The sequence below is a fragment of the Phodopus roborovskii genome, unplaced genomic scaffold (genome assembly GCF_943737965.1).
Source record: "Phodopus roborovskii unplaced genomic scaffold, PHOROB, whole genome shotgun sequence".
In the NCBI taxonomy this organism is placed as follows: domain Eukaryota; kingdom Metazoa; phylum Chordata; class Mammalia; order Rodentia; family Cricetidae; genus Phodopus; species Phodopus roborovskii.
The window spans coordinates 21,152,328-21,176,367 of record NW_026126413.1 but is presented as its reverse complement, the minus strand read 5'-3'; the positions used below and the strand labels follow the sequence as shown (position 1 = coordinate 21,176,367).

The following is a 24,040-nucleotide window of genomic DNA, read 5'->3' as shown; positions in this document are numbered from 1 at the left end:
AACGCCGTCAAGTCTACAACTTACTGTCAAGTAGTTGGCAGCCACCATGACATGTTATGTGAAGCAGTTGTGACAAAAATCCAGTAGCTAGTGAAGGAAGGGAAGTGTGTGTACAGCAATTTCTGCTCCTGTGCTTGAACTGTTTTTCAAATGAAACTATGCATGTAGAGTTGGAAGAAATGGTTTCTGTTTAGTTGATGATCTGATGATCTGCCTCATTTTTAAAAATAAAGGGGGGGGGGATACTTTCCTATCGATCCCACTTTCTCGGAAATGGAACCCAAGCTTGCAATCACCCAGCTATAACAGTCAAACCAGATCTGCCTGATCTCATTAACCCTGCTACATGCTTATAACCCAGAATAGTCTGCAGATGTGGTGGATATGAAACTTTTTGCTTGTTTGAAGAATATTGTTGTTTCTCATGACTGAAATTAGAAGACTCTTTACATTGGAGTTGAGACCCAAGTTCAATTTGTTCTGACTTTCCCCAACCCCACGTTTCCTTTTCCCAGGACTCTTTCAGTGTTTTGAATTCACTCAATGTCCCTGGTTGTAGCCCAGAGTAAAATCTTAATTACTGAACCTAAATGAATCATGAATTTTCATCATATGTAGAAATAAAATCTAACGGGATGTACAACCCAATCCCACCATGTATGTATCTGTGTATGACTGTGTCTGTGTTATGTGATCAGAGATCAAACCCAGGGCCTTCTACATGCTAGACTAATGCTGCATCCCCAGTACCAGAAGGTAACTTTGAAGAGAACTTTAATAAAGATGAGATTCCTATAGTTATTATGGAATGATTTATACTCATGGCACATGAATGTAAAACAAAGGAAAAGACCTATCTTCAAGGCAGTGGGCCCATTTCTTCATAGGAACCAGCTATTTACGAAAACTGAAGTATTTTATATATTGTAAATGAGATGATTAATCACATGATAATGTCCTGCATTGGATGTGAAAACATTTGTCTTAGGTAGTGCCTGCTTCATGTCTCTGCCTGCACTGCCCCATGAATGATGTTTGGAAGTTTACACTCCCTTTATATCTCGAGTTGCTGCACAATAGCATACTCTTATGGCACTTGAATAAGATTCCCATTTAAATGCCTTCGGTCAGGATAACCAAACAAAAAGGAAACACAGTAGCCACATTTCTCCTACTGGGCACGGGTGTCCTCTGTGTACCCCAAATTCAGTCTGTGGACTCTGAGAAGTGATGCCAGGAAACACTTCTTTTGGGGGGGGGGCGTTTTGTGCATAAGGAAGAAAAGCTCACAAGGAACAAAAGCAATTTTGTTCTTCACAGAATAGAAGAATATAATCAAGGTTTTTAAGCTGTTACTTCTATAGACTAGTGCTACCCTCTCACTAGGAAACATTTACTTTCTCCACCTCTGAAGATAGGTGTTTCTCGATGTTTAAGCAAATCCCTGCTGCGTCTTTGTCTCCATAAGGATAATGGAATGGCTGTGCTTCCTGCTGCCTGCAGAGCACACTGGGCCTGACGCTGCCTTTCCGTGGCTGTGAAGGGTGAAGGACTGAGAAAAATCACACGTGGGCATGCTGTCCCCATGGTTTTCTAAATGGAGTCCTGTAGCAGGCTGGAGGAAAAGAGGGAGGGGAAATGAAGGACATAGATCCAATGTCTCCAGTCACTGAGCTGAGCTCTGAGTGGCCTTTGACGGGTCCCCCTGTGAAACGGAATTCAACCGCAGAGTCTTTCAGGTTGTCTCCATCATTCTCAGAGACCATATGATTTTGCCCACCGGTTTGAGTCCCTTTCTGACCACCTGGAATGATTAACATTGTCTCGTAACATATTTAGTAGCACGCCCCCTCACTGAAATTAGGTACATTTCTGAGGCCTAACAGAGTAATCGGGCTATCAAGGCAAGCACAAAAGCCCCCTACCATTTGGGGGGATACAGTGCGTCCATAAAGGTTAAGAGTACCAGGGGACTCCTAATCCTCTAGAAAAGCACAAGTTCATGATTGAAATAAGTGGAAATGCTAGGAGCAGAAATACCAGTCAGAGTTCCAAGGATTGCCTTCCTAGAGCATGCTCTTATAATAAAATGAATGACGAGATGAGGACTTATAATGGCACACAGTTTCATACATCCAAGACCCGGTGTCGTCTGGGAACCAGTGGATGGGTACATGAAGCAATGGGTACTGAGAAAAAGAATCAGCATCAGAACCTGACAACTCGGTGAAACCTCAGAGGCTAGGTTAATGCTACCATCCAGGCACTACATGCCCCTTGCTGCAAACAGGACAGATGTGGAGACTCAGCCCTGGCACACACTGTCCATTTTGAACGAAGGATTATAAATGTTTTCCTGTGAATCATCAGAATCTTAAAACTAAGAGAACATAGTCTGAATTTAGGACTTCTTTTTTTAATCTCAAGCCTGGGAAGGCACCATATTTGAAAGGAAAAACACAGGTACACAAAGTCAATGTTCTCCCTCGGAGAGAAAACCCCCTTCACCTAATATTATAAATGAAGTGACAGCGTGCATATGTTTCGATGGAGGGAAGTGGCATCTCTGTCAGCTTTCTTTATTGATGTATTCGTGGGGAAATAACTTTTACAAATGCAGTGACTATGTGCTCACACTGGTACAGAAATTACACGTGTGGGGAACGGTTTTGGGTCCTGACTGCTGACATGAGAAAGGTAATGATAAGACTGGAGACTTCCCCCAAACCCCAGCTAGACTTAGAGCACAGTGCTTGGTTACTTGATTTCATTAGCTGCTAAAAGGTAGACCCTAAAATGTATTGTCTGGACTGCACTGGCATCCTACATACCTGCACAAAGTAAATCTAGGGTAGGGAAATGCAGTGCATGAATTCCTGGACCAAACTCACAAAGGCTTATTCAGGAATCTTGAATCAGATGATGTAAATACTAATAAGCTATAACAAAACAGCCCAAAATACAAAGGCAAAGGCAGAAGACACTGCCCTTGGTCTTCTTAGTAGCGTGGATAGACTAAGCTAGGAGATCTTCCCCAAGACCATCAGAGACATACATCACTTCCAACTTGTACCGAAGTCTCTACAGGGACACTAACTTCCTCAGTATTTCCGAAGCTTTGTCACAGGCTCAGCCGCGTTTCCACAGATGGGGCACGGGAGGCAACCCAGAACAGGCACCCAGAACAGGCACTTTCTTTGTAGGCAACACCAGAGGTTTGCTCCTCATTCTGCACTCGTCCCACAGGACAGACACCAGTCATATTGCCACACGCAGAGGTCAGGAGGCTGGGGCAGAGGTCAGGAGGCTGGGGCTTGGTGCCTGCAGCTGGTGGCCCACAGCCCAAGAAATAGAAGGAGGAGAAATGGGGGGGGGTTGTTTAAAAAACCACAAATCTCCTCAAACAGCAAGCTTTAAAAGTGTTCAGCTGTTACCCTCTGGGATTCTGAAAATACATGAATTGAAATTTTAAAATGTCCAGCTCTTAATTGGTCTTTCTCTAATTCTAATCTAGTTGTGTGCTAAAGATTTCTTGAGTTGAAATGATTGGTGGCATGTCTAAGGGGACCAGATTTTTCCCTTTAGTTTCTAGGGTGAGTGGCAAAAAAAAAAAAAAAAAAAACCCGCTGAGCAGTAGCAGTCAATTTTTTTTTTTTTTTTAACTGCCCTGTGGGTTGGAAGCCGGTTTCAGAACCTGGGTGTTTCGTTTCTTATGCCTCTGAATTGCAACTGTCTACTGCAAGCCTCTGGGATGGCAAAAGTCCCCAGGACTTCTCTTGGCACCTTCAGATGATTCTTCTCCGCCAGCAATCCACCAACCAGGCCACTAAAACCACATCAGGTCCTAGTCGCTCTTTCACACCCACTGTCCGTCTGTCTGTCTGTCTGTCTGTCTTCTTTAGCACTATGCCGCATCTTTAAGACTTTATCTGCAACGACGGCAGGTTTAGGGGGAAAATGCTTACACAAAAGCTGTTGTTTTTTACAAACCCCACAAGAAAAAAAAAACATCACTATACACCATGCTGTACGTATACACTTAAGTTTTCACCTGCCAATAAATGCCAGCTGCTTTTTGCTTTGGAGCAATATGTATGCACAGGCACTCACAATGGCATCCCTTCTTAAAGAAAAGGACTAAGAACATGTGTTAGCTCTGGCCTAGCTACCAGAAAATCATATAAAATTACATTGCATTATTATAGTTGCAAGAAATGCCTAAACATACTATTTTTACTTTGTCTGTTTGCTTTTTTGTTTACATTTCAGGATCCATTGATATATATTGAGTGGTGCATAGTATGTGTACAAACTAGAAGTTATAATATAATAGTAAAAAGGCAAAGTCAGAGAGAAGTAAGCGTACTTTTAATTTATGTAACACACACACACATACACACACAAGAACCAGAGACTGATATTGGAGTTCAAACTTCAATCTAAAAAGCAAAGCAGCTGGCCACTAGCTTCTTAGCTCTCCCTCATGCTGAAAGGGCTGACCCTGTCTCCATGAGCTCTCACAAGTCTCAATCAGACCGCTGCCTCTCCTCAGCATGGTTGGAGAATGAATGCCTCCACTGACCACTGAAGACTCTGCTTCTGTTTGTCATACCCCTCTAGTGCTGGGATTACAGGCTGGTGATCTGTTACTCTTTTAGATTGATTCACTCTCTTGTATCCCTGGGTGGCCTTGAACTCAGAGAGATCTATCTACTTCTTAATCCTGAGTGCTGGGATTAAAGGTGCAAAAATACTACCACCTCCTAGTTTCTGGCTGCTGGGATTAAAGGTGTGTGTCACCACTGCCTCGTCTCTATAGCCTGAATCCTCAGGCAAGCTTTAATAAATCATAAATTAAATGTTACTACAAACTTGCATGTTTCAGAACACTTTTACTAGATTACACTTACTTAGTCAAAAAACAAACAAACAAAAAAAAAGTATTTAATTGGACAGGTACTAAATACTTACAAGGATACAAGAAGTCTATGAAATTTTCCCTACCTTTAAAAAAAGAATTCAGCTCCATCCTTCAAAGAACGTTTGTAGAACATGCTTTTATAGCAATAAAATAATATTCTTTAGAATTTAAAGCCATTTTGTAACAGAGATATAGAATATGGTAAGAACTGAGTTTTATCCCCACCCTAATCAGTGTAAAATGAAGAGGCACCAGTCCCACAGAAGAGGGTGATTTGGCCATAGGCGACACAAAGCATGCATGACTTACAGAATTTGCCCCTTGCATGATAAATTCTCAACGCTAGCTACTGAATTCATTCTAGAAGGAAAGAACCAGGAAAAACATATCTATGGCTCAGGTGTTTGACTACTTAGTGCCCAGCTGGTGGCACAGTTTAGAAGGTTCTGGGACCTTCATTAAGGCGGTGCCTTGCTGAAAGGCGTGCACGATTGAAAGCAGGCCTCACGTTCTTTTCATTCTGTCTCTGGACTGCCAATGGATTCTGTTGGGACGGTGTCATTCCCTCACCTCCATGCTTTCCCTGCCTCCCATTGGGCTGTATCCCCCTGGAGGTATAAGCTAAAACAAAACCTTTCTCCCTATTTTATCACAACAATGAGATGTAACTGAAGAAAAGCAACAATTCATTTTGGAGTGTGAGGAGAATATTTGATTATCTTGGATATGTTACATAGGGAATAGAAAACACACACACACACACACACACACACACACACACACACACACACAAATAAGCTCCACAGTATGGAAATTAAGAAGTGTAAACCTATTCCACTTACTTGCAAGCCTGAGTACTTCCAGAAACACGGGTAGCAAGCCACCCTGCCATAGTTGTAGTTAGTTAATGTGAAAATATCGCTATAGCAAAAGCATCTACTTTGAAATTTTGTTCTTGATATTTTTCAAGATTTGCTTTATTCGTGTGTATATGTCTGTGTAAGCACATGTTAGAGGCCAGCTAGCATTATAGGAAGTTTTGAGCTCCCTGATATGGGTGCTAAGAACCGAGCTCAGGTCTTCAGAACTCTTACATGCTCAGCCATCTAGCAAGACCGTTTACATGATATTTTAAGCACAGGATATTTTCCCATGGCCTAGGAGACCACAGAGTAATGCTCAGGTGTTACTTCCTGCTTTGTGCTCCTTCAAAGAACTCCAAGTAGCTATCTTGATTTGATATGAGCAAGTCAATCTCCTTATTCCATGTTGTCACACCACAGTTAATCACATGTCCCCTGGACACCTGACCACGTAGGAAAAGAAATCCCAGCCAGGCATGTTGGCATGTGTCTGCAGTCCCAGCTTCTCAGAAGCCGGAGGATCACTCGAGTCCAAGAGTTCCTACTATGAGCAAAATAGGGAAAGCCACTCTCAGTAAAAATAAAAGGATAATCACAGCAGTATTTCTGGCCTGTGTCCATTGCATGCCAGCAGCCCTGCATCGCCTTCTGCCATGCAGACAATACCAAATGTTACTTGACGGCCGAAATCACCCTGGGTGAAGAACTACCCTGTTGAAACTGGGAAGTGTGGACTGATGATTGTGCTTTCCAAAGAGGAGATGAAGTACCCCAGGATGCCATCACAGCACACTCATGGATGGATCAGGGCACAAACTCTACAGTGGCATCAGAAATGACAGGTGTGGAAGACATGAACAGGGAACGCTGGAAAAGCACCCTGACTTAGGAAGATCTAAACTGCGGTGGTGACTTCACCACCAAGACTGGCCTCAGGCTATCACTATCATTAATAACGAGGAAAGGAAGGCAAGGTATGGCTGTATGTTACATCGCCACTTGGTTTTTAGGTGTGATTACTGTGATTTTGTACCTAAAAGTATCAAGGATAACGGGCATGTGAACCTATTAGGTACTGCTGCTCTGTGTGTCTTTCTGTTGTGCTCTTTTGAATTATTTTATTTTTCTCTATCAATCTGTGTGTTTTTGTGCCACTACTACGTTGTGTAGTCATGACTTGAAATCAAGTATGGTGATACCTCTAGTGACTCTGTTGATAATCAGTTATGGCTCTCCTTGCTGAACTATTGGCTACTAAAAGATGATGGGAGAGGATGAGCCATTGTCTTCACTTGTGGGATAAACCCAAACCCACGATCACATAGATAGCCTTGGTTAAACTCCTCCATGTCTCTCCTGCTCCTTCTCTACTTCATGACTTTTTATTCTTTAATTATAACTTGTGTGTGTGTGTGTGTGTGTGTGTGTGTGTGTGTGTGTGAGAGAGAGAGTTCACTCATGCACATACAACCTGCTAAGGTCATTTAGTGTTGTTCATATGTGTTTAGGGCTGACCTCTTGAAACTGGTTCATGTATCAAAGGAATTGTCCCCAGAGAAGACTGATTCCCTGCCTCTCAGCAACTATTAATTTCTCAGAGCTCTTCTTTTAAGAGCAAAGCCCTGTGAGAATTTCTGCATTGGTGTCAGCTGGTATCATCTTGTAGGTCTTGTTTAGGCAAGCATAGTCTCAACATTTCCTTGCCATATATTGAGGACACTATACTGACACAGGCATCCCTTCCTGGTCACCTGGTTCTTACAACCTTTCTACTCCTTTGCTTTTGTGATATTTCCTGAGTTTAAGCAGATGCATTTCTGTTGTAAGTGTATAGAACCCTACAGTCAGTTCTTTGTATTTTGACCACTTGTGGCTTTCTGTAGTTGTCTCCATCTATTGCAAAAAAAGAAAAAAGAAAAGAAAGGGAAGAAAGAAAGAAAAAAGAAAAGAAGGAAAGAACAAAAGAAAAAGAAAACTTTGGTGAATGATAAGCTATACTATCTATAGGTATAAGAATAAGTATTTAGAATTAAGTTAGAAATTATACTGGTTTAGTGAAGTGGCAGTAATAGGCTCTTTTCTTTCATCCAGGCCTCACCAGACCTGGGTAGCAGGGTAGGTTTACAGTACCAAGCATGCATGTCCCCCTGTCAGAGGACTTTAAGTCTATTTAGACAGCTGCGGTTACCTTGGGATATTACTACCTTTCAGGGTATCTTGCTGTGATGGTCATTGTTGTGGTTCTTAACCATCACAGTTGGGTAGGACGACTGCTTGCTTCTCTCCCTTAGCAGCTTGCATAGCTCCTTCCAGTACTGGAGGTTCCATAGCCTCCCTAAACAGCACCACCAGCTGGAGATGATCACTTAAAACCTGAGCCTGTGAATATCATTTCAAGTTCAAACCATGGCAGATACCAACTCTGCAATGGTAGTAATTATAATATAGCCTGGTCTAAGCCTAATTACCTCTTCAGAGCCTCGGCTCCACACGGAATAGCACTGAGAATTATGACTTCAGCATATGACCAAGAAAGGAGAGGAGATTCAGTCCAGAGCATAATTTAGGGTATTTTTTCAGTAAAATCAAAGGAAACAAAACAAACAAACAAACCAAAAAAACTAGGATAGAAAAGAAATATCACCTACACTAAGAAATAAACAATAGTGAAAATAGAGAAACAGACTCTTTTAATTAATTTATTCAAAACTTTAAAACTCTAGCATTTGCCAAGATAATTGAAATTGCCTCAGCTGGCTTTAGGCAGAAATAAGTAGATTGGGAATGAGCAAATGATCACACAGTTTCTTGAGCACTTAACACAATACACAGAGGAAAGCTGCAAAATGAATAAATGTTCTTACCCAACTCCCCAGGAGCGAGCCAAGTGCTCAGAGGTGAAATTAAAGATAAGAAAATCAGATGTTTGTCTCAGGAAATAAACTAACGATTTTCAATCAAATCATTGAGGTACCCTCTTCCTCATTATTTTGGGTTGTTTTGGGAAGTAGACCCTTGGGCATATCTTATGCCGACAGGTAGATCTATTAAGATGCCTAAGGCTCCTTTGAAATATCCAATTTCTTGGACTTGTAACATGATTAACTAATGTTTAATGTAATAAGGAATATAATTACTTTTAGGATTTTTTGTTTGTTTTTAATTTCTTGAGACACAGTCTCCTGCAGTACAGGCTTGCCCTGAACTAACTTCAGATGCATCTGCTTCCAGCTCTTAAGTGGCAGTGAAGGGGATAATTACTCTGAAGAGATGCTTCTGGTGTGTGTATTGATTCAGACTCAAACCCATCCATTCTGGAATGTTCTGTATTCATTCTCTGAATTTGTTTCTGCTGTGTGGCGCCTGCTCATTCTTACCTGGTCAGTCTGATGTGTTTTTATTTGGACCAATATCATATTTAAACATACTTACTTATAACTACTGTGGCTTCCCCTAATATTTGCAGCATAATCGTCTCCCTTCTCAACAACAAAATTCAGAATTCCATTTGCTGAATAAACATGTGACTGTGATTCCATGTGGCAATTTGATGGCTGTGTCTTTCCTCTTTCCTCTCTTTCTAGCTGTAATATGAAAAGATAAGTTACTAGCTCTCTAGCTGAAGATATCCTCGTGTAAGGAACAGTACAGAAAGGAGCAAGCCATACCCAAGCGTGATGTATACCCAGGGTATTCCAGTGCCCAGTGGAGCTGTGACTCGGGGCATAAACAAGAACGGAAGGGGGTATTAGATACTGGGAGTAAAGCATTCATTTGAGTCAAAATATTTACTCATGAACAAAAATGTTTTCAACTCAGTTATCAGGACAAGCCAGCACTGGAGAACGGTGGCTATTCCTTTAAAAGCCCTTCTCCCTTCCAGCTATTATGGAAGAATTTGTTACTGAAGCCCCATTGGAGGCCGATGTCTGATTTCCAGTTTGGGGTAGAAATGACCAATTATTGGACTGATGGGTTGATGTATTTAGTAATTTACTGAACCCTGCCTGTACTGCCTATTGCTACGCATGACTTCGCTCGCTACAGGGCATGAATGACTGGTGAAACAGCTGAGGCATTGCCTTTAACAACCTGACCAATCTCGCTCGCTTGCTCGCTGCACCTTGTAGTTTCAGAGTATAAAGTGAGAATACCAGCTGGAGCCGATCCTGAGGCCCTGGGCTGGTCCTGACCCCAGTTCTCCAGTGATGTCTCCTCTCTGCCTCTGTCACTGATGTCAGAGACCTCATTCCAGAACGATTCCCACAGTGTGTCTGGAGGCTCTTTTTTCCCTTAGTCAAAAATAAACAAGACCCACCAAACGTGTGATAGAAACACAAAATTTAAAAGTGAGAAAAAATGTGGTGCTGAAATTTTACACACTGTAAAGCTACTCGCTGGCAGGAGAAACACAGTGTGAGCGTTCCAGATGCTCTGAGAGCTACCTTGAGCTTCAGTATTAATATGGGCCCCTGTTATGCCAACTGCGTGTTGAAATTCTAATCCTCATTTCAAAGGTGTGTGTGAGTAGTGCCTTTGGGAAGTGAGTAGGTTTGGAAGAGGCTGGATACATGGGTCCCTGTCATTGTGTGGGGGGCTGGTGTTATGGGAAAGATCACTCTCCCTTTCTGGATCTGTAGACACTTTGGTTTTAGATGTCTCAGACTCCAAATGGATCAAAACAAGCTGTTGTTGTCTGAGCTAACCTGTCAAAGGTGTCTTGTTACAATCTGAGCTGTATAGGAGCTTCACTGATATTTAGATTAAGCTGGTCTTTCTGGAGTTGATCTTTTTTGTTTGTTTGTTTGATTGATTGATTGATTTTGTTTTTGTTTTTCAATACAGGGTTTCCCTGTATTGTTTTGGAGCCTGTCCTGGAACTTGATCTGTAGACCAGGCTGGCCTCACACTCACAGAGATCCGCCTGCCTCTGCCTCCCAAGTGCTGGGATTAAAGGCGTGCGCCACCAACCCCCGGCAGAGTTGATCAATTTTGACAGGGAAAAACATTGACATTGTTATTTATTCTTCTTCCATTTCAAGGTGTTTGTGGTGTGTGGAAGCCCCACCATAGCTGGGAAAATAAAGCGGCCTAGTCTTTTGTGGTATCAGTGGAGGCCACAAATTGGGGTAGCCAGAAAGTTTCAGTGATGGAAATGCAACAATCTCTTCAAGAGAAACCACTGGAACTTGGGCAAGGCAAAGAGTCAGCCTTTCCCCATTTTTCCCCCTCCAGCCTCTAGCTGGTGTCTCCCTGTGAAAACCTGCCAGCAATATGTCCTGGGAAGCAGGGACTACAGGACCAGGATGTAATATATATGCACCTCTGGAAGGTCCATGCAAAGATCCAAAAGCAAATAGACAAACTACTGATGCATCCATAAAACACTGCATAGGTAACTGAAGTGTGTCTGTTGACAGAGTTGTCTTTGTACAATCTCTACTTACGGTTTTTGTGTCCTAGACATGACTTTATTTTTGTTTACTTTGCTTTTGATTTGAAATATAGTAATTATTAATTATCATGATCTGCTAATGCTAATGTTGGACAATTTCTTCTGAAGCAATGAAAGAAGGGCATGCATATGCATCTAGAATGAATATTAGGACAGTGAAGATCACTCAGCGGGTAAGGGCACCTGCCACCAACGCTAAGCACCTGAGTTCAATTCCTAGTACTCGCATGGTAGGAGAAAACTAACTTCACAAGTTATTCTCTTACCTCTACATGCACATCATGGCAAATGTGTCCACACACATGTACATCAAGTAAATAAATAAAACAGGGGCTGGAGAGATGGTTCAGTGGTTAAGATCACTGGCGTTCTTCCAGAGATCGTGAGTTCAATTCCCAGCAACTATATGGTGGCTCACAACCATCTGTAATGAGATCTGGTTCCCTCCTGTGGTCTGCGGGTGTAATACAGGCAGAACACTGTATACATAATAAATAAATAAATAAATCTTTAAACGTGATGAAAAATAAAAAGAACGGATTTTAGTAAGTAGGCAAAGTGCATCTTTTCCTTCTTCATAGATTGCTCTCATGCATTAATTGTAGCTTGCTTATTCACTTACATTAATGATGAACTCTGGGAACTCCTCTTATAAAAATGGTGTGACTATTACTTTGTTTGTCTCTAAAAACCACAGTGTAAGCATAGACACCATTCTGATCACAAGACTTCAGCTGAGGGTCCCAGCTAAGTGTGGGTTAAATGAAACACACCCCCACTGTGTAATAAAGCAGGACATCAAAAGTTCTGGTTTTGGTATGCAGGGCCTGCTGAAGGGGCCATTGCAGGTTGCATCACTTAATGGAAAATCTGAAGGGCTGAATAGCAATTACTCCCTACAGTCAAAGGCAAATGGCATCTATTGGCCTTGGCCCTTTCACAGTTTCTTCTTCCCTGAGGCCAGAGTTCTCTAAAGTGACAAAAACTCTTTGCTCTAGTTTATTCGAAAATTACTGTCACACAACCTAGACAGACTTCAACAGAAGAATGGATAGTGAAAATGTGGCACATATACACAATACTACTCAGCTGTGAAGAAAAATGAAATGTGTAGGTAAACAGACGGACCTGGAAAAGATTGTATTGAGTGAGGTAACCTGTTGTAGCCATCAGTAGTAGTAGTTTTTGTGGGGCTTCAGTCAGATTCAGCCGACTTGCCCAGTCCATACTTGAGAGGGGGAGTGTGGATTGAGAAATGACAGGTAAAGAGGCTTAACAAAAGACAGAGATGCAGGATAGAGTCGGGATGGTAATCCAGTGAATACTGAATGCCCCAAGTTTATTCTTAAGTACCCCAACCTAAATGGGGACATGGCAGAAGACTTCTTTATCATGTATAAGGAACAAACAGACTTTCTGTCCTTAATCCTCCAAACATTTGGTAACTAATCCTTAGGCTCAATTTCCTGTTATCCGGCCTTGAGGGTCAAGAGTAACCACACCTCATACCAAGTCTGTTATTATTTAGATAAGACATCCACTACCAATGACGGGAGATGTCATTCTGTATATGTTTCTCATACTAGCCACACCTTAGACCTTATGTCTTATGACTTACTAAGGACAGTTTTGAATTCTCTGACCTTGAGCCCAGATGAAGTGGAGCTGTCTTTATGGTCCCTGACAGTAACCCAGATCCAGAAAGATAAAGGTTCCTTGTTCTCTGTCACCTTTGAGTTCTAGCTCCAAATCCTCAAATGTGAGTATACAACATTGAGTGACCACAGAAAATAGAAAAATATAATAGGTCCACAAGCTCAGGTGGCAGGATGGTCTTGGGAGGGGAGAACAAGAATGTACATGATATAAAATGGAAAATGGACTAACAGGGAGGAGGCTCCTACAGTGGAAGAGAGAAGGAAGTCAATATTTACCTAAAATTATAATAACAGGAATTATTATAATAAAGGAAGGTAAGTTACTTGGGCTGACAATGTTCCCTTACAAAAACCATAGACTGACAAAGACTCGAGTACCAGACAAAAGAAGCTTCCTTTCCAAGGGTTGGTCAGGGTAATCCCTGACTGCCTTATTAGTCTAAGTGACCACCAAAATGATATAACTATCTACAAAGCCCTTGGTGTCCTCGCAGGGCTTGCTGAAGAGACACCAAACACATAGGACAAAGGACTGAGATTATTCCAGGTGGATCTGACCTGTAGTCTGGCTTTTGAAAATACTACACAAGCTACCAAGAGAGGAAATCAATTAAACAGGTTTACCCAGCTACAATACCTATGAACCACAAGAATTATCAGCATGCCATGACATGCATAGAGTGGCACCGCATGTCTGTGGCAACTAATGGCTGTCTAATTAGACTTAAGGTCTTTTCTCCTTCTAAGCTCCTAACTTGTTGTAGCAGCAGAACACAGTGACTAACATATCATCTCAATACATCCTCCTTTTCCTGGAGGTCCTACAGCAAAACCCTACAAACTGATTAGTAGCCCACTCCTCCTCCTTGGAAGACTTCCTTCCCTTACAAGGAGAGGAAGTCTCTCTTCCTTGGCTTCAACGTTAATATTTTCTGTGCTTCAGTCAGACTGAATGTATATGAAGTATAGCCACAAAGTGCAGAAGGGGACAAGAAGGTTCTGGTACCTGAGTCTCCGCAGGACAGGTTCAAGGCCCTCGTCTCAGCTTCCCCTCCAACAAACCCTGACCTTTAGCCCAAGAGTCAAGTTCATCTTGCCAAAGACCATTAATCCTTTCAAGAACCCCATAATCTTGAGAGTCTGTGGGGTAAGTGTCTCTAACATGACTTTGCCCCTTGTTCGTTGTGAAGGAACAGCCAGACTCTAGTTGACAAATATCTTCCTTGATCTTTCTTGGTCATACTGCCTTAGGACAGGCTCCATTCCTGTCATTGTCGTCCAGAGGGTAACCTTTGCTACCCTGAGTTATTCCCATTTCTCTCCTAGGACAGAAATGTTCAAGTTTCCTACTATAGATACTATTTTAAAAATAGAATTTGACATTTTCTGAAATCAAAATGGGGTCAGAAGGCCGGGGTGTAGCTCAGTTGACTGAGTGTCTGCCTACAGTGCAAAATGCCCTAGTCTGATTCCTAGCACAGCCTAAAAGCAATATAAAGCAGACACAGGATGATCAGATGCTCAAGGTCATGCTTTGCTACACAGTGAATTCAAGACCATCTTGGAGACATGAGACTCTGATCCCAAAAGGAAGAAACAAAAACAAGCAAACGAAAATTCATGAAATCACAAGTTACAGGAAAGGCACTCTGAAAAAAAAAAAAAAATAAGGAAGGCATATGAAAAGAGCCAAAGGTGACGGGGGATGTCCTTGTACACGCTATGAACATATGTCTGAAGAAGTGAAATCAGATGTGCTGTCAGTGAGCTCTGGGATCCCGTGGGCTCTGCTTCGATTCCTAAACTGAATCCCAGTGTCAGCTCTCAGCAGCAAGACTGTTACAAGTAGGTTTTCCTGCCTGCCGGTCTTGTCCCTGTGCCGTGCCAGCCCCAAATAGCACACAGAGACTCTGTATTTGATATAATTGTGTTGGCCAGTTACTAGTTTCTTATCGACTAGCTCTGTCTTAAATATTACCCCATTTCTATTAATCTAAGTGTTTCCACGTGGTCTCATCTTACCAGAGAGAGGGCCTGGACCTCTGCTCTCTCCAGCCTCTCCATGCTGACTCCTCCCTACTACTTTCTCCTCCTAGTCTCCTAGTCCCACCCATCTTGCTTTCCTATTGGCCAACACAAGACTGCTGAAAAGAAACATGTCCAGCACACCCATGCAGGCACATCCAGTTCTGTTCATTTCTACACTCAATTGAAGGACATTCAGAGATTCAGCAATCTGGGGACTTCTCCAGGAAGTTGCTCTTTTTGTTATGAAGAAATAATCAGATATTTAACGTATGAATTTCTTCCTTCCGCGATGGAAGCAGTCAGCATGTTTTTGAATAGACTTCACGGGAGACTTGTGTTATGAACCATGTCATTCCCAGAGCAGTTTTATCATTTCAGTCACGTTACTCTACATCTGTAGTCTTAGCTTTGTCTCTAAACTGAAGGAGATAGACTAGCCCCCAAAAAGCCTGTAGAGGATCCAGCCTGTGCCTTCCAGTTTCATGGACCTCACAGGCTTTAATAGGCTCTGAAAGAACTCTGTCCATCATGCATTCTAAAATGAATGCAGTAGGTACTTTGTCAACACAGGAGTTGATGATTCCCTTTCTGCTTGCTTTGTGTTTGTATTCGAAACACAAGACTTCTCAAGCATTTTTGCCATACTCTGCCAATTGCTTTACCTTCCATCACCAAATTGGAGTTACCATCTGAGCACCTGTCATGTTCTAGAAAGTTGGCTGAATGAGGAGACGTAGCCGTGAATAGGCAATGGATGGATCCCTAACAGTAACTGTAAACTATCGTCATGTATATCAGTGACAGCCATGATGAGTGATATTCAGGGCTCATGTGGAACTACATTAGGAACATCAGACCCAAATCTATATCGGTAATGAGGCCAGATGAAAGACAGTTTGAACACCTGACAGATAGGGTGACACACAGGTTTCTCACAAAGCATACGTTAAATGATATATCTTAAACTGGATCCTCGGGAAAAGAGAAAAACCATTAATGGCCATTACTTTGAAGTCTGGTGCATTAGTCAGACCAAAGAAACATTAAGGGGGAGGATTCATCTCTGCTCACATTTTCAGTGGCATCGTTGCTCCTAGGCCCATGAGCATCATGCTGGGAAGCATGTGGGGAGAGGGGGAACACAATGATTCACATCATGATGGACAGAAGACACAGAACGCAAAGAACACATAGAAAGGAATCAAGGCATATCTTTCCAGGTCATCTCTCCAGGACATCACCTACAATAAGTTCCTGCGCCTAAGTCTCCACTACCTCCTAATAATGCTGTCAGATTATGAAGGAATTTACCCCTAGATTAATCATTGCTTTTGTCAGGGTCCTCATGATTCAACCATTTCTCAAAAGCCCCTCAGAAGGTGTCTTAGTTACTTTTCTGTTGCTGTGATAAAATGCCATGACCAAAGCAATTTATAGATGGGAGGGGTTACTTATGGCTCCAAATAGATAATGGTCCATCTTTATCAAATTAGGGGCGAGCAACAGCAGGCAGACAAGGTGACAAGAACAGCAGAGAGTTCACATCTCAAGCACAAGCAGGAAGGGGCCACACTGGGATGGCTGAGGCTTTTAAAACTCAAAGGCCACCCTCAGTGACACACTCCCTCTAACAAGACCGCATCTCCCAAGCCTCCCCAAATAGCCTCACCAACTGGGTCAAGTATTGAAATGCTCTACTATGGGGGGACATCTCATTCAAATCGCCGCAGCATGAGACCAACCTTTTAACACGTAAGGGGACATCTCATACCTCATGTCCAAACCCTACTGCCACCTCCAGAACACTTTGAAACTTCGGCCCCCTTTCCAGAAGAAAAGTGTTGGGGAAGTGATCTGCGAAAGGCATGAGGCCAACACATGGCATATTTCCAAGCCAGCCACTGTTGTGGATGCCTAGAGGTTTTCCTGTTCACAAATTTGGGAATCAGAGTAGCAGCAATGTGGGAAGAAAGGGAACTTGGATATTTATACAGCAATTCCTGCCAGTCTTTGGCTGAGGGCTGCTCCTGAGTGTGCTATTTCCTTGTTATTTTTGGACTTCCCTGATGGGCAAAATGCCCTGACATTGCTTTACCGAAAGCTGTAAAATAAGGAGAAGCCGATACAGGCAGCTAGAAGTCAGCCAGCAAGCACCGACCGAAGCAATGGGTCTTGTGGGGGAGGAAGGGCGTACCAAGAATATCTGCTAGAAAATTCCCCGCATCTCATGCTGTACTTGTAACCCACACTTTGTCTTAGACCGGCTCTTGGTCTTCTGTTAATTTTAAGCAGCACAAACCTGAAACTCCCCAGAGTGGTGACAGTCCTCAGTTGTTGAAAAGGCAGCAGGTGTGGGGAATCCAAAATACAATCATTGTGCTCCTACCAGAGTTGGAAGGAAGGGAGATAGCGAGAGGTAAAGCTAGAAAGGCACCCAAGGCTCCAGATGGTGTTGCGTGAAAGACAGATAGACTAGACAGGATGTTGAGGGCTGTGTAAAACGCCTGATGTGCATAACTAAGAGGAAGACGTGTTCATTTTCTCTCCTGGTTTCATAAGTAAGTCTTTGTTCATGTTTCCGCTAATCCATTGCCTTTGGGCCCACCACAGAAAGAGCACAAGGCAAAGGACAGCGTTCACTGCATGGTGGCCAGGAACCAAAGAGGGTAAATGACCATATGAAGGTGTAACTTCAAAGGCACCCACCCGTCAGGGACATGCTTTCTCCAGTGAGGTCCCACTTCCTACTTGTCAGCACCCCCCAACAATGAAGTCATGTTTCAAATCCATCAAGGAACTCCTCTATTGATGAAGTCAGTGCTCCAAGCATCCAGGCACTTCCACAAAGTTCATCATTGGCAGCCACGCCACCAAACCGAGAACCTGGGAGGAGCATTTCATATTAAAGCATGACACCAGCCTTCTCTCAATGGGGTGAAGAGTATAAATACCCACAGATCTCAGGGGGATGCTTGTGCTTTCTATCCTGGAACTGGGTGTGGAACTGGCTGTCCCCAGGATGAACATACTCATGGGGACTGGAGAGATAGCGCAGCATCTGGGAGCACTGATAGCTTTCAGAGGACCCAATACCCCCACCGTGGCTCCTAACTGTCTAACTCCAGTTCCGGGGCTCCGGTACCCTCTTCTGACCTCCATGAGCATCAGGCTTACACAGCAAGACATACATGCAGGCAAAGCATCCATACACATAAAGTAACAAAATGTGTTTTTTTAAAGAACACACTGATGGAACCCAACCATGCTTCTTGCCTACTGTCCACAGTGCCACAAAATTGATAAGCACCATTGATCAAAGCAAGTCACGTGTTCAATTTTGCTATCATTTAGGCCAGAAACAATCTACCCACAAGGGAGGAAGAAATGATAAGTAAGAACAGTAATTTATCTATTATTGTGACATCACCAGAGAGCTAAGAGTGGGGATGAAGGCTAAGAGTGAGAATTTTAGCAATAGCTACGTCAGCTCTTATATATTGTTAGATTTTTTTTTGGGGGGGAGGATATACCTATTTTGGCATGCAAAACCATCTCATTAAATAATAATAAGTGATATCAGTATTAGAAGGCAACAATTCAATACTTTAATTTTTCTTTGAAATATTCTCTAAAAATGTGTTCCTAAATCCATTTATTTACATTCATTGCAAACATCAACAATATTCCATTATGTCCGTGTATCTGTTTCCTTACTAAGACTCTCTCAATGGTAGTCTGTTTATTTGTGTGCTCATCTATGTGAACCACCTGTAAATGCACAGTGGTGCAATATATGAAATAAGTAATTCAATTGCTACAAACAGGAACATGCAGATAAAGAAAGTCATTTCATGAATGTTCTGTTCTTATTGTGCATATCATTCACCGAGAGAGATGGCTTTTTATATGCCTGGTGAAGTCACTGGAGCTTCTGAACTATTTATTTTATTACTACATTTTTCAAGTGTCTGTGTGTATAAGTATCGCACACGCACACGCACATGCACACACGCACGCACACAATGGCATGAGTGTGGAGCCTGGAGGACAACTTGCAAGAGTGTCCTCTCTTTCACGTGTGAGTCTAGTGATCAAACTCAGGATATCAGGCTTCGGCCATATTGCCAGCTTACAGTTCTTTGATTTAATTGTTATGAGTTGGGATGAGGTTCAAACTTCCCCAGAAGTTAAAGAAACAAAGCGAATAAATCAGTGGTTAAGTTGAATGAAAAGCGACTGACATCAGGAGTTGTCTTACCCATGCGGTGGTCACGTATGGGGGAGGGAATTTCCTTACAGAGCAGATATTCTCTATGACACTGAGAAGTGGAACCTTCTAAACACGAAAAGACTAAGAGATGTCTTTTTTCATACATTACACCACTGTGCATTTACAGGTGGTTCACATAGATGAGCACACAAATAAACAGACTACCATTGAGAGAGTCTTAGTAAGGAAACAGATACACGGACATAATGGAATATTGTTGATGTATGCAATGAATGTGAATAAATGGTTTTAGGAACACATTTTTAGAGAATATTTCAAAGAAAAATTAAAGTATTGAATTGTTGCCTTCTAATACTGATATCACTTATTATTATTTAATGAGATGGTTTTGTATGCCAAAATAAGTAAATCCCCACAAAAAAAAATCTCTTCAGGTAGAGCAAGGGGTGCTAGACAGATCTGCTGAGTCCTACTTAAGGAGGGATAGCACAGTTATATTCTCTTTGTTCCCTTCTCTTTCCAACGTACAGCTCAAATTGGACCTACGAAACAATTGCTTTTCGTCACGGAGATGCCTATTGCAGACTATTGTTCAAAACAGCTTGACTAGCAGGAGCCTGTTGTGTTTATGAGAAGAGGCTGGGTTCATGGGAAATCACTGACTGACACAGAACGGGATAGAAGAATAAATACTGTATGGACTTGGCTGGTTTACAGCTCTTCTTATGTAAATTCTTTTATTCCATGCAGAGTTTACTTGTGTGTAAAATGTTATAAAACATCCAAGATTCTTTGCCCTTCCTATACCTTGCTGGCTTCCTAGAAGCTCTTTTTTCATCTTTGGTAAGACCTGAAAGGAAGAAAATATGTCCTAACATATAAGCGTTGAAGGAAGGTCTGAAGTGCTTTTGTTTCATTTTGACTAAACGGTGACAACTAAATAGTGATTCATCCGGTGCCGGTGAGGTCTGAGTTAACTGAAATTGAAAGAGTAACCATGGAGACTAGCATATGGTTTCTGATTCCATTAATCTTGTTGGGATTAACAGTAAATCCCCAGGGAACTTCTGCAGTGATTCAGAAATAAATCATCTTTTCACGTGTATATTATCCAGTGACAGCTACTCTCTTTAAACGCGCATCTTCCCAACAAAGGAACTGCACAGTTCTTCTAATTAGATGATGAGAAATTCGTTCCACAAATAAGAAATTTTATAAAATGCAGCGGCAAATAACCAAGTCACAAATGTATATATAAATACCACACACACACACACACACACACACACACACACACACACACACACACACAAAATGAAAATGTATTCAACAAAAACTTTGAATGCAATGCCCTAGCAAACGTGCTACAGGAAGATTATTTACTCCCAAAATGAATTTCTGTTGAGGCTGGGGTGTGGCTCAATGGTAGCGTGTATGCTTAGTGCGTGCATGTCCCTCAGTTCTGACCTCAGAAGTACCTCCAAGAAACACTACTTGTGTAGGACCTCTGCTTGCAAATAGGAACTAAAAAATGAAATTTAAGGTTCTTTAATGAAAATCTCCAATTATCATTTCAATTATATGAACTAAAATGGACGACTTTGGTGGGATTTAAGAAGCAGATGTTGTTCTAATCACTCTTGCATCCACCAAAGCTCCCCCCCAACCCCCCGGCACATACACACACTGGTGATAAGAAGCCAGAGTAACCAAAGCCTAAAGCAAACATGGCACATTCACAATCTTGGTAGCAGCCATAAACTCTACCGATTCTGAGGGATTATCAAAGTTTTGCTCTCCGTTGGTGCCATTGCCACAAATTACAGTCTTCATTTCATTTTAAAGCACCCATAGGCTTTTAAGTTTTAAATCCTTACGTTGTCAAAGCTAATTATCCTTTCTAATTATAGACAATACTCATTTCACATTACTTTTTTGGTACTGTGGAGCACACAAAAATTCAAATATTTATTTCAAAACAACAGTCAGGATGGAGGAGAGTGCTGATAGCCAGAGGAAAACGCATTCTTGTTTTAGCATGTTTCTATGCATTGCTACAAAATAAGAAATGTCTGAGTGTATACACATGAGTGATCTAAAGTAGCAGCCCATGATTCTGCAGAAGACACAGCAGCAGGAGGGTGCCCACATGTGTTTCACTACAGAAATGAGCAGTCTGAACGCTCGTTAAAGAACAGCAGTGAGTACTGAATTCAGTGCCTTCATGACCTAGTCTAGGTCTCGGTCTCAGCTGAGTTCACACAGTTCATACTGTAGCACCGGGTGTCCAAGACACAGGAGTGACACTCAGTGCACTCAGTTCACATTGTGGGGTAAGTTTGCTGAGGGCAGGGGACTGCTCTAGCTCTTTAAGTAGACACTGAGTCTCAACAAACTCAATCCACATCGTTGACCATCCTAGCAACGACTCCTTCCCCTCCCACACAACTGTGACATGCTCCTATGCGCCCCAAATACCTAACCCCCCTTCAGTGCCTGACTTCTAACTACACTACCAGGGTTGAAGCATGCCCATTAAGGGGAAGATTCAAGCTAGAACCTTTCCACGCATTGGCTCACACTTGGTTTACAAGACATGAATACAGAGATAAATCTTTTAAAGGAAAATTGGTCAGATGTTAGGTCCTCTGAATGAAAAATGTGAACTTTCTTGGCAAAAATATATTAGTGAAGTGACTGAGGTAATGACATCTTGTCCAGATCTTCCTCTCATCCCTGTTAGGGTACCTTTCATCCCGTAACACCCTGAAGAGCCCCATCTGCCTTGGCAACACATTTTTTAATGGTACTTTCCTTTATAAACATCGTATCCCTGAGCTTCATTGTCAAGAGATCTTTGTGGCAGGACCTGCTCTTGGCCACCAGGGTAAAGAAAGGGCTCTTATTTGGCCCTGTATGAGCAGTGGTCTCTTAACTTTCTCACCTGGACAATAACATTAGTACACTCAGGTGTGAGGGATTTTAAAGCTTTAGTTCATGATGAGTTTATCGATCTTCATGTTTTCTGTACATATTATGGTGAAAGGGGGAAAGCATAGAATTTAGAGCATATGTCCTTATTTACCCAGAATATGTGTGTCTCAGTCATGGTTCTGTTGCTGTGAAGAGACGCCATGACCAATGCAACACTTATAAAAGAAAGCATTTAAGCAGGGAGCTTGCTGACTGTTTCAGAGGTTTAGACCATGATTATCATGGCAAACACACATGTCTCTGGAGCAGTAGCTGAAAGCTGCATCTAGTCCACGGGCAGAAAGTCAGAGAGAGAGAGAGAGAGAGAGAGAGAGAGAGATATGCTGGGCTGCTTTTGAAATCTTAAGCCCACCCCCAGTGACACACCCCCAGTGACACACCCCCAGTGACACACCCCCAGTGACACACTTCGTCCAGCAAGGCCACACTCTTTAATCCTTCTAATCTTCAGATAGTACCACTCCCAGGTGACTAAGTATTCAAATATGTGCATGGGCCTATGGGTGCCATTCTTACTCGATCCACAATGGGCACATGCAAATGTCACTGTGGTGACATACTTTCAACCTGTCAGAATCAGAATGGTCATCTCCCCAGGATTTTTCTGATAAACTGTACTGTGCTTCTGCGGTGTCCAGGTGGAGTCAAACTTGTATTAATCTCACTTGAAAACTTGGGCTCAGACGGGAAGAATTCTGACATAAAACCTTATCTGCCTCTGTCCTTCTTCCCAGGAGGGAGAGGCATGGCTCCCAGCTCAAGGCAAGCTCCCTGGCTGCAGCTGCCAGCTCTTTGCCTTCTCTCCTTCTTCAGCTGAGAACAGCTCCTCTCTATCTTCTAGTCAATAATCCGGAAGGGCTTAACAATGTCAGCAAAACCACCTGAGCGCTCCTGGCTCTCCTCAACTCTATCCTTCCAGAGTTTAATCATTTGTTTAGCTAGTGCTCCCCCCACGCCACCCCCCAACCCTTGGCCACATATTGGCAATAGATATTCCCACAGATCCTATCCTGCTATTCTCACACAGTAAAAAGGAAGAAAATTAAAGACGCGGCTTCCTCTCCTCTAGACTTCTGGTCTGGATGACAGCTCACTGGAACTTTACTTCTCAAACTTTCAATGAGTAGTAGGAAATGAAGACGTGTTAGGGGCCCCAAGATTGAGAAACATGTCACTTGGGTGGACTTCCCAGCACTCCCATTTTACTAGTTGTGTGAACTAAGAAATTATTTAACCTCTCTGTATGTCATTTTCCTCCACTGTGAACTAATGCAACGGTCCCTCCTTAAGTTAGTGTATGAATTAAATGAATAGGATGTAGGCAGAGGACTTAGATTTACCATACTGCAAACATGAAAACTACCACAATTGTTATCTCAGTTTCAAAACCATCTGTTGTTTGTACCATGATCTATATATACTAGGGGCCTAATCTGAATTCTGGAAGTCTATTCATAGCAAGTGAAAATGCCAGCCAACTCTATTGTTATTTTATAGTGAAGTGACATGCTTCTTTTAACTAGAAGGTGTGTGTACGATAGTATTATGATTCCTGTTTTAAAATTATAATTTCCTCTGATTTCCAAAGCCCCAGTTGCCTTTGCTGTGTGTGTGTGAGTGTGTGTGTGTGTGTGTGTGTGTGATCAAGGGAATTGATGTTTTTATTTTCCCTTCTATATGGGTTTGTCACTGGATCAGCTGTCTAATTGAGAAAGGAACCCACTATCTCAATGTGCCGGGAACTGAGAAGGTTCTAGGGACACAGGACTTTCATCGCTAAACTAGGAAGCTCTTTTGCCAGATTAGCCTTGCAGCTATTACATAAGCCAATGGAGATCCGGGAGAAGAAGGTGTGGTGGTGCTGATCTCATCAGAGACAAATAGTCCTTG

At 42.3% G+C, this 24,040-nt stretch overlaps 1 protein-coding gene across 2 annotated transcripts in view; it reads left to right on the top strand.

Annotated features, from left to right (window-relative positions):
- The window catches only part of Rab3c (RAB3C, member RAS oncogene family), a 170,462-nt gene that overhangs the window by 128,041 nt on the left and 18,381 nt on the right, over nt 1-24,040 (top strand). The window lies entirely within an intron of this gene.